We start from the raw sequence: 12,377 nt of genomic DNA on the forward strand, positions 1-12,377 counted from the left end.
TTAATTGTCTTTCAAGAGTTTCACAACATTTATTATGTGTTTTAGACATTTTTTGCACCTTGCCTAACAAAAGGGAGTGGTCTCGCTGAAAGGGAGTGGGTTACTGGAAAGGGGAAGTAGCCTAATGTGCGCCACCAAGCATCAAAATATGCACCTCAATTTTGCCACAAATTGTTGGTAAAAAGTAAGCAAACTAATAGGTGGCGCAATTTTTCAGAAGAACAAAAAGAAAATGGCATTCACCGCAAGCTGCAAACAAATTCCAATTCTTTAATCCATTACGAATACAAACAAAACAACAGGCAGGGAGTGAGCAGGGAGACAGTGCTGGACGACAGCCGTTTCACGCTATAATGGCACTTCTACGGGTCCAAATCATCTTCTGAAATGTTGCTACTTAAATACTAGAGTGTGCACCACCGGTATAAACTGCGGATGGCAGACCTTTTCCAGAGGAAGAGTCATTTGTGCTAGTATAATAAGAGCTGGTGCCAGATCACCTCTGCCTCAACTTTGTATTTTTTAGGTGGGGCAAGGGCTAGATAGTCTTAGACAGTAAACGTCGTTTTAATTTTTATTTCATAAATCAGTAGTACACATGAAAATTTAGAAACTTTGTAATATATCTTATCAGAGAAATCCGCATCCTTCCACTCCTGGGCTGATCTTTCACTCTCAATTCATAGGTAAAATTTGTATTCAGCAAATACAGATTTTCCTATTACTGAGATAGGTGATAACATTTGCTAATTTAACCACTTCGCGCCAGAGCCTGTTTTTGCCTTCGTGACCAGGTCAATTTTTTCAATTCTGACCACTGTCACTTTATGAAGTAATTACTCTGGAACGCTTCAACGGATTCCCCTGATTCTGAGTTTGTTTTTTCGTGACATATTGTACTTCATGATAGTGGTAAAATTTCTTCAATATCACTTGCGTTTATTTGTGAAAAAATCGGAAATTTGGTGAAAATTTTGAAAATTTTGCAATTTTCATGCCCTTAAATCAGAGAGCTATGTCACACAAAATAGTTAATAAATAACATTTCCCACATGTCTACTTTACATCAGCAGAATTTTGGAACCAAATTTTTTTTTTGTTAGGAAGCTATAAGGGTTAAAAGTTGACCAGCGATTTCTCATTTTTCCAACAAAATTTACAAAAACATTTTTTTAGGGACCACATCTTATTTGAAGTGACTTTGAGGGGCCTTTATGACAGAAAATACCCAAAAGTGACACCATTCTAAAAACTGCACCCCTCAAGGTGCTCAAAACCACATTCAAAAAGTTTATTAACCCTTCAGGTGTTTCACGGGAATTTTTGGAATGTGGAAGAAAACAATGAACATTTAACTTTTTTTCACAAAAATGTTACTTTAGACCCAATTTTTTTATTTTCACAAGGGTAACAGGAAAAAATGGAATACACAATTTGTAGTGCAATTTCTCATGAGCGCGCTGATACCCCATATGTGAGGGAAAACCACTGTTTGGGCGCACTGCAGGGTTCGGAAGGGAAGGAGCGCCATTAGACCTTTTGAATGTAAAATTTGTTTGAATAATTAGCAGACGCCATGTTGTGTTTGGAGAGCTCCTGATGTGCCTAAACAGTGGAAACCCCCCACAAGTGACACCATTTTGGACACTAAACCCCTTAGGGAACTTATCTAGATGTGTGGTGAGCACCTTGAACCCCAAGGTGCTTCACAGAAGTTTATAATATTGAGCTGTAAAAATAACATTTTCACATTTTTCCCACAAAAACGTTTTTCATCCCTTAATTTTGCATTATCATAAGGGTAATAGGATAAATTGCACCATGAAATTTGTTGTGCAATTTCTCCTGAACACGCTGATACCCCATATGTGGAGGAAAACCACTGTTTGGGCGCACGGCAGGGCTTGGAAGGGAAGGAGCGCCATTTGACTTTTTGAATGTAAAATTTGCTTCAATAATTAATGTAAAATTTTTTGAATAATTAGCAGACACCATGTTGCATTTGGGGAGCCCCTGATGTGCCTAAACAGTGGAAACGCCCCACAAGTGACACCATTTGGGAAACTAGACCACTTAGGGAACTTATCTAGATGTGTGGTGAGCACCTTGCACCCCCAGGTGCTTCACAGAAGTTTATAATATTGTGCCGTAAAAATAAAATTTTCACTTTTTTTTTTACAAAAAATGTTTTTCATCCCCTAATTTTGCATTATCATAAGGGTAACAGGAGAAATTGCACCATGAAATTTGCTGTGCAATTTGTCCTGAGTATGCCGATACCCCATATGTGGGGGGAAAACCACTATTTGGGTACACTGCAGGGTTCGGAAGGGAAGGAGCGCCATTTGACTTTTTGAATGTAAAATTTGTTTGAATAATTAGCGGATGCCATGTCGCATTTGGGGAGCCCCTAATGTGCCTAAACAGTGGAAATCCCCCATAAATGACACCATTTTGTGGTGAGCACCTTGCACCCCCAGATGTTTCACAGAAGTTTATAATATTGATCCGTAAAAATAAAATTTTCACATTTTTCCCACAAAAAATGTTTTTCATCCCCTAATTTTGCATTATCATAAGGATAACAGGAGAAATTGCACCATGAAATTTGTTGTGCAATTTCTCCTCAGTACGCCGATACCCCATATGTGGGGGAAAACTACTGCTTTGGTGTACGGCAGGGTTCGGAAGAGAAAGGAGCGCTATGTTGGCTGGGATAGGTTGCAGACACCATGTCACATTTGAAGAGTCGCTGACATGCCGAAACAGCAGAAACCCCCACAAGTGACCCCATTTTGTAAACTACACCTCTCAAGGAATTAATCTAGGGAAGTAGTGAGTATTATTTAATTTTTAAATTTATACCATTGGGCAGTGAAGAAAACATAATTATATTTTTACCACAAAAAAAAATGTTTTACCCTCAGATTTTACATTTTCACACAGGGCAATGGGTAAAAATGGTGCCGAAATGTGTCACACAATTTCGTCTAAAAGTGGCAATACCCCATATGTGGCTGTATCGTACCGCTTAGCCATACGGCGAGATCTGGGAGGGACGGAGCGCTATTTGACAATTGGAGAACAAATTATTGTAGAATAGGCATTTGGATTTGGGAGCACAAAATTTTCTGAATTTCTTTTGGGGAGCAAGGACCATTTTGCTTTTCCAGAGCCTTTCTGCTACCAGTAACTAGGAAGTCCCTTATATTTTTAACAGATGACGGACCTGAGCGGGGACTAGCTTTTTTTGAGGACTGAGTTGAAACTTTTATTGGGAACATTTTACGTAACATTTATCCGGCGCTCTAGGCTGAGCACTTACATCGGGGTTTCAATCTAAATTTCCAAGTGATGTAATTCAGATGAAACCCCTGCGGGATCCATTCACTGTAATGAGGCAGCAGAGTTACTCTGGACTCCGTCTGGCCTCTGTTAAGCGGTGTCCTTTTTTTCAGAAGTGCACAAAACTGTGGGCAACCGCACTTTTATGCACGCCTAAAAAAACTGTCACCGTGGGATCACAGGCCAGATGGCATCCACAGTGGCCTATATCTGCCTCATTACAGGGAATCTTCCGTCATGGGTTCCGTCTGAATCACGTATTTCAGAGATTTACATGGAAACTCTGGTGTAAGTGCTCAGCGCAGAGCGCAGGATAAATGTGAGCAGAGCCTTACTGCGATCTTTGGGAAACATAATAAACAAATAAGTAGCAGGTGAAGAATTGGTTTTATTTATTTTTTACGCCGTTCCTCGTGCGGTATAAGTGATGAGATTACTTTATTATTCGGGTCGCTGCGATTACAGAGATACCAGATTTATATCGGGTTTTTATGACTGACAGCGGTCACACACTAAAAGACGCTTTTTTTTGCAAAATCTAGTTTTTGCATCGCCATATTTTGAGAGCTATAATTTTTCCATATTTCGGTCGACAGAGTCATGTGACGGCTTGTTTTTGCGGGATGAGTTGACATTTTTATTGGTACCATTTTTGGGTACGTGACATTTTTTGATCGCTTCCTATTCCTGAAACCAACAATTCAGGAATTGTTTTTTGAGGGGTTTTTTTATGCCGTTCTGCGTGTGGTAAAATTGATAAGGCAGCATTATTCTTCAGGTCGGTACGTTTACATAGATACTACACTTACTGTATATTTTTTTAATGTTTTGCCGCTTTTACACAATAAAACAATTTTATAGAAAAAATAATTTTTTTGCATCGCTTTATTCTGAGAGCTATAACTTTTTTATTTTTTGGCTGATGGAGCTGTATGGCGGCTTTTTTTTGGGGAACAAGATGACGTTTTCAGCGGTACCATTTTTATTTCCATTTTGCATTTTGATCGCATTTTTTTCCACTTTTTGTTTGGCGATATGATGAAAAAGCATAGTTTTTTGCTCCGTTTTTAATTTATTTTTATTACGGTGTGCACAGAAGGAGTTAATTAGTGTGACAGTTTTATAGATCGGGTTGTTTCGGACGCGGTGATACCAAATATGTGTACTTTTTTGTTTTTGCATAAGTATACGGATTTATTGGTTTAATATTTTATTTATATATTTTTATTTATTTTGTGATTTTTTTTAACAGTTTGAAAACATTTTTTTTAACTTTATTTTTACATTTTTACTTAGTCCCTATATGGGACATTAATTTTTATTTTTCTAATCACTATTCTCATGCAATGCAATAGACATGTATTGCATTGCATGAGAGCTTTGTTGACAGTTTCACACTGTCTGTCTCCTGCTAGACTTCAGCTGCAGGCTGAGCCTAGCAGGACACCATATATGGCAGATCCGGAGGTGGTCATGTGACCTCCGGCTGCCATAACAACGGCAGGTCAAGGAAGACATCAGGGGGCCGTCGGAGAGGTAAGTGGAAGACCCCCTCTCCTCTCACTATCTTCTAAATGCCGCGATCACTATAGATCGCGCCATATAGAAGATAGCAAAGGGTTAACATCATTGGGACCTGATCCAATCAGGTCCCGATGATGTCCCCCGTCAGAGCTGTCGCTCTGAACCGCAACCGCAGCACTTGCAGGACCCTGGGGGTCCTGAGGGCTGCGGGACCACCAATCGTTCATAAACGTCGGCGATGCACAGAGCCCAGGCAGTGCCGACGTTTATGTACAGTGGGCGGTCTGGAAGCGGTTAAAATTCTATGGAGGGGAAGGGGAAGGAAGAGGGGAAACTAGAGGTAGACACAGAAATTTTGCTGCAAGTTCTCTTGATGTCTTGTCTCAGTAATGGGAACATCAGTATTCACGGAACATAAATTAATTTTTACCCCTGAATTTTGAGAATGAATGAACAGATCAGGGGGAGAAAGAAGAGGATTCCTCTATTATAATATATTCCAAAGTTTCTTATTTTCATATGTAGTAATAAGTTATAACAAAAAAGACAGTTACTTGTTAAAATTGGACAGATTTATCAAGCAGCATGAACCACTTTGATAAATCTGGTGCATATTAAAACTGTTTAGTCTAAGTTGGCACGGTCTACAAATTAGTACTGATTAATATGCTCCAATGTAATTAAATATGTGCTAATAGCTTCACATTTATCTGTACAGTATGTATAATATAAATGCTATTTAATAATTCACAAATACTGTATGTTTATGTATACATTAGCGCCCGTGGAGTGCTTCTGCATCTTTTAAGACTATTTACTTTATGTCTCATTAGCAAAACAACTCTCTTTAGCAATGCAACTCCCCTAAATGAGCTGTCCTTCCTCTGAGCTTAAAGGGGTTGTACGGCCTAAATAAATTTGACATAGGTCCATAGATGGGGTGAAAATAACAAAATAATGTAAACTCATCTGCCATCACCCTTTTGGATCCAGCACAGGGTGCTCAGGTGATGAAATAGGCCGGTTATTGGGGAACTCACAGTAAAAGTATAGTATATACACCTCCTATTCCAATGCATGGTGTATATATATACACTGCTCAAAAAAATAAAGGGAACACTTAAACAACAGAATATAACTCCAAGTAACTCAAACTTCTGTTAAATCAAACTGTCCACTTGGGAGGCAACACTGATTGACAATCAATTTCACATGCTATTGTGCAAATGGAATAGAAAGTAGATGGAAATTATTGGCAATTATCAAGACACCCTCAATAAAGGAGTGGTTCTGCAGGTGGGGACCACAGACCACATCTCAGTACCAATGCTTTCTGGCTGATGGTTTGGTCACTTTTGAATGTTGGTTGTGCTTTCACACTCGTGGTAGCATGAGACGGACTCTACAACCCACAGAAGTTGCTCAGGTAGTGAAGCTCATCCACGATGGCATATCAATTCGAGCTGTGGCAAGAAGGCTTGCTGTGTCTGTCAGCGTAGTGTCCAGAGGCTGGAGACGCTATCAGGAGACAGGCCAGTACACCAGGAGACATGGAGGGGGCCGTAGGAGGGCAACAATCCAGCAGCAGGACCGCTACCTCCGCCTTTGTGCAAGGAGGAACAGGAGGAGCACTGCCAGAGCCCTGCAAAATGACCTCCAGCAGGTCACAAATGTGCATGTGTCTGCACAAACGGTTAGAAACCGACTCCATGAGGGTGGTATGAGGTCCCGACGTCCACAGATAGGGGTTGTGCTCACAGCCCAACACCATGCAGGACGCTTGGCATTAGCCACAGAACACCAGGATTGGCAAAGTCGCCACTGGCACCCTGTGCTCTTCACAGATGAAAGCAGGCTCACACTGAGCACATGTGACAGACTTGACTGAGTCTGGAGAAGCCGTGGAGAGCGATCTGCAGCCTGCAACATCCTTCAGCATGACCATTTTGGCAGTGGGTCAGTAATGGTGTGGGGTGGCATTTCTTTGGAGGGCCGCACAGCCCTCCATGTGCTCGCCAGAGGTAACCTGACTGCCATTAGGTACCGAGATGAGATCCTCAGACCCCTTGTGAGACCATATGCGGGTGCGGTTGGTCCTGGATTCCTCCTAATGCAGGGCAATGCCAGACCTCATGTGGCTGGAGTGTGTCAGCAGTTCCTGCAAGATGAAGGCATTGAAGCTATGGACTGGCCCGCCCGTTTCCCAGACCTGAATCCGATTGAGCACATCTGGGACATCATGTCTCGCTCCATCCACCAAGATCATGTTGCACCACAGACTGTCCAGGAGTTGGCGGATACTTTAGTCCAGGTCTTGGAGGAGATCCCACAGGAGACCATCCGCAACCTCATCAGGAGCATGCCCAGGCGTTGTAGGGAGGTCATACAGGCACGTGGAGGCCACACACAATACTGAGCCTCATTTTGACTTGTTTAAAGGACATTACATCAAAGTTGGATCAGCCCGTAGTGTGTTTTTCCACTTTAATTTTGGGGGTGACTCCAAATCCAGGCCTCCATTGGTTAATAAATTTGATTTCCATTGATGATTTTTGTGTGATTTTTTTGTCAGCACATTCAACTTTGTACAGAACAAAGTATTCAATGAGAATATTTCATTCATTCAGATCTAGGATGTGTTATTAGAGTGTTCCCTTTATTTTTTTGAGCAGTGTATCATGAAAATACAACAAAATATAATGTGTATAGAGATTTAGTAAGAGACTAGAGGAAATAAGGAAATAGCAATCATAAATACCATATACTGATATTAACTGAACAGTGGAATGCAGAATAATGTAATATGACAAATAATAGTTAATAGGCATTTGTGGTTAAAACCAGAAAGGAACTCATGCTGTTAAATTTAATTGCCTAATTCCTTTATTGTTTTTCCACCTGTTTAGCATCCAGGCACTGAGAATCTATGCTTTGCACCTGCAGGCTGTGGAAAAGTTAGTTCACAACTAGTTCACCACTTTGGCAGGACTACATTTAGGCTACATTTCCATGATGGGTACCAGGTACGTTTTTGATGTTGCAGATTTTCTGCACCATTTCTCCCTCTTATATAAATTAGGTTACTTTTTTACAATGGTTTTTATCGTGTTTTTGATGCTACATGTTTGTCTCTTGTTGGAATGTCATGTTCCAATAAAGCTGCTTTGTTTTTTATACTTCCTGGTATTTGGCTTTGACAAAACTTTATTGTTACAGTCATGATGTATGGATTACATGTGTTTTTGATGCATTTCCGCATTTGCGTTTTTCACCTGAGGATTTTCCGCATCCAATGCAAGTCTATGGGAAAAATCTGCACATAAAACTCTGCGTACCCGCAAGAGAAATTGACATGTTGCGGATTTGAAAAACGCACCACAGGTCAGTTTATACTGAGTAAAAAAGAAGCAGAGAGGCCATGAGATTTCTATACATCCCATCCACTTTGCTGGAACCATGAGACGTTGCGTTTTTGACACCGCGAAAATACTCAAAGTCAAAAACTCATCGTGGGCATACAGCCTTAGGCATCATTTAGATGTCCGATTTATTTTTTCATGTATGACAAAATCGGACTGATTACTCTGATCAGACACTAATCAGATTTGGATAAAAGTTTCATCAAAGTGTGATAGTAGTGTCATCCGCTTTTCTCGTACATGAAGAAATGGAAAGAAAAAATTCTCCACCTTCTTCATTCTGTTAGTCTGTGGATGTCATCTGAGTGTACTCTGATTTTTTTACGGAACAATAGACTTGCATTGCGGAAAAAAAAAAATCCTCCACGGTCGCAAAATGTGAACATAGCTGGAATACGCCCCAAATATTCATCATGGTAACTTAGGCTTAATAGAGCATAGAGTAAATCTCTCAATATGTGGAATGTGTACATTATAGATTTTTTTAAGATCTGTAACAGAATAGTCTGTATTCCCATGCATCATAAATATTTAATAGTAAATCAAATATCTAGGTTTCAGGCTTCTTCTTTCTTCTCATCTCAGCTTAGTAGATACATTCTTAAGTAAGAGCCAGGAGCATCATGACACAATGCCTAATGCACAATCTTACATTACCGTACGCAGACCCCGATTCCCAGCAATTCCAATAATAACTAGTCGGGCATCAACTCATTTCATTACAGAATGCACATGCTGCTCTGGGTTTTCTCCTTTTAGCAAAACACTTTCTGGAAAGGAAATGTGTAGGGTTATGGAATATCACATATCCTGGACCCCTTCTGAGAACTAAGCTAAAATAATATCCTATCTTCATCTTATACAAGCACTGACTAGAAGGCCAACCTTGAAGTTTAATGCAACAAATATGTCAATTTTTTTGTGCTCCAGAAGATGGAATATTTTAGTGAAGAAAAAATATATACGGTAATTATCTCTGCAAAAAAAAACATAACTACAGATGTATATAAAGCAGGGCTGGTTACAGATTCAGAAATCCTGCAGGACAAAAGCAAGATAAAGGTAAAAATAACTGAGTATAATCAGCATTTATAATAAATTACAGTTTCTTACCGGAGGCCATCTTTTATTACTAAACCTTACTTTATTATTGTAAATGTCCTAAATGATATAGCACTTATTTCATCAGCAAAACTGCACTGCATGTTCTTTAGGAAATATTTATCTCTCTGGTCCCTTAGGCTCCTATGAACGAGAGGCAGAGATAATGGCTGATTAAGCAATGTACTGCTGCTTTAAACTAGAGTACTTGCAAACGTTTCTAATGTTAAGGGGAAAAAATGCACTGAAGCTCAGAAAAAAACAAGAGTTTTTTACCCCCTATTTTTCTGCAAGTTTATACCAGAAAACGTTACCAGTTTTCATATTATCAGTAATTTCTTATATTTGCTAACAGTTGAAATACATGTTCAGCACACAAAACAGGAGATGGATAGATGAGTTTTTAACCATTCTCCAATTTGCCTCTTTGACCATAAGAGGATTTATACACAATGTCTTAAGCTGAGTTTTTGAAAAAGAAAACGCATCTTTTTAGTCATTTTTGAGACAATTTTTTGTACAGTATATATTTATAATAGTAGCTGCTTTCAAGTGCAACCGCCTGAAGAATGGTCACTTCACAGTTTTCTAAGTCTAAAGTGAGTAAAAAAAGTCGCACGTGACGGAACATATGTACAGCAAGTTGTCTTGAAATTGCTATGCATATGTTTATTAAAGAAGCACTCCTCCTCCCATCAAAATTGTTATGTGCTTAATATATTGCAATCATCATATTATATTGCATTGTGTACTTACAATTGCTCATTTTGTCCTTCTACCCAGCTAATTCTTCTCTTTTCCATTAGATCTATGACATCACATGATTAAAAACTGACTAGCTGAATCCTTCTAAGCTTGATGCAGAAACAGGAGGTCAATTTACTCTGTATGAGTCATAAGTCACTGCAAAAGTCCCTGGCAGGGGGAAGGAGCGGAGCAGATGGGCCAGGAGTTGAAGAGGGGAATGATAAATGCAGGGACAAGAGGCTTCCTGTTTCTACATAGAGAAGAGAAAAGAGAAGAATCGACTGGGTAGAAAGGCAAAATTAGCAATTGTAAGTACATATTGCCATATAATATGATGACTGCAAAATATTAAAAGAATAAAAACTTTGATGGGAGTGCTTTGGTAACGCTGGCATCCCTGATGTTGATATACTCACTGCCCCGGCCACCCAGAAAAGTCCTCTGCTTTGGCTCTCCCCGCGCCTCCTGTGTCCCAGGGACTGCACACGCCACGCAGGTCTCCCGGTAGTGTGCTTAGGGCACACGTGTGCATGCTCCCCGGTTCTTAAAGGGGTAGCGTGCACACTCCTGGTGCGTCCCCAGCCAATAGCTGGGAGGCACTAAATATTTAAGGCACCTTCCTGAACCCATCCTGTTTGTACCTGAAACTTATCCCTGAACCTGTCCTGTCTGAATCAGTACCTATATCCTGAGTCCATCCTGTCTGAATCTGCCATCCAGCCCTGCCTGGACCCTAAATCTGTCCGACGGTCCTGAATCCACTCCATCTGAACTAGCTACAATCCGTTCTGGCTATGATCCTGTTCCTGCCCTACTAGCTACTCCAAGTACGTACCCTCGTCCCTGTCCCCTTGGGGTCAGCTGCTGCGGTTCCGGGGTCTGTCCTGGAGTGGTACCTGGTGACTACCTGCGGCTCAAGTCTAACCAGACCATCAGGGACTCTAGTGAGTCCCAACAGCGTGACAGCTTCTTTCATTTTAAATTTTACTGTGCTCTTTTCCATGCAGAAACCAACTGAAAAAGATTTTGTGCGCTCATACCCTAAATGTAAATCCTTAAAGATATTTTTTGACAGGATACACAGATTTTCCAGATCTATGGAATCCGATCTCTTTCATGTAGCCACATTATGGCTCCATATGGCCATATATTGTAGTGATAACAACTGGTCATGTTCTATAGGATCAGAAAGGCCTTTCCCTGGATTTGTTTCCATCCCGAATTGTAAAGATACAACTCGTGAATTAGCTGGCCATTACATAAATATTATAGCTATTGTTACCCAATACCTAATCCTGTCTAGCCTACGATTCACATACCAGTTACTAGTCAATAATGAGGATAATCTTGGATAACTGTTTTTCTGGAAATATTGAACCAATCGGTGATGGAAAGGAAATAGAAGCAAATGTTTCATTCAGTATTGAATTCTCAGGTGTTTCATATTTACAGCTTCCCTAGAATGTAAAGCATCGCAAACTATCTGGGCAGCATGTAAATAAAGAAGGGGGCTGGAGGCATGGGAACCTAGAAGGAAGCCCCACATGACCGGGATTGGCCAGGAGGGTGCAATTTTTAAATCCCAATGGTCGGGATTGGGTATAGGCTTGGAGGGGCTGGCATTTGGATGGGGGTGGGGTAAAGGGGGGAAGAGGTATAATAGGGAAAAGTGCGGGAAAACGGGCAGTCCAGGGAAGAAGTCATTGAGAGAAGTTCTGGAGCACTGATTAAAAAAAAAAAAAAAATTATTTTACCTTTCTAATTGCTGGGACACTCTTCTCGCTATTATGGAGTCTGTGGAGTCCCTTATCGCCAGGCTGAGGGAGACTGCCAGATCCAGGCAAGGAGGGTGGCTTGAGGCCCAGCTGGCCGGACTTCTGGGGAATGCCGGAGAGGAAGAATCCCCGTCGGGTTTGGGAAGAAGTGCCAGGAGGACGCGGCCCCCCGAGAGGCTTTCCCTGGAGATGGTTGGTACGGGCAGCAGGCGCAGGCTGCGGAGCCCCTCAGGGGACCCTGTGTCCGGGGAGCATGCCGGCGGAATCCCCTGCCGGCGTGCCCGCCGCGGCAGGAATCCGCCCAGCCGGTCTGCGGGCTCCCCCTGCATCGGGTCGCGGTCCGCGACTGAAGTTCCCCGGTCCGTCGTGGTGCGGCCTCCCCCGTCGGCGCGCCGCAGTACTAGAGCCCAGGCCGCGCCGGAAGCAAGGCCCGGGCCGCAGACGCGTCATCCGGGGGGCGGGGCCT

The 12,377-nt window shown here is 41.5% G+C and overlaps 1 protein-coding gene across 2 annotated transcripts in view; it reads right to left on the reverse strand.

Moving 5' to 3' along the window:
• SH3PXD2B (SH3 and PX domains 2B) overlaps positions 1-12,377 on the reverse strand; it is a 248,122-nt gene that overhangs the window by 77,261 nt on the left and 158,484 nt on the right. The window lies entirely within an intron of this gene.

The sequence above is a fragment of the Phyllobates terribilis genome, unplaced genomic scaffold (genome assembly GCF_046119375.1).
Source record: "Phyllobates terribilis strain yellow unplaced genomic scaffold, ASM4611937v1 Scaffold_11__3_contigs__length_659146591, whole genome shotgun sequence".
Classification (NCBI taxonomy): Eukaryota; Metazoa; Chordata; class Amphibia; order Anura; family Dendrobatidae; genus Phyllobates; species Phyllobates terribilis.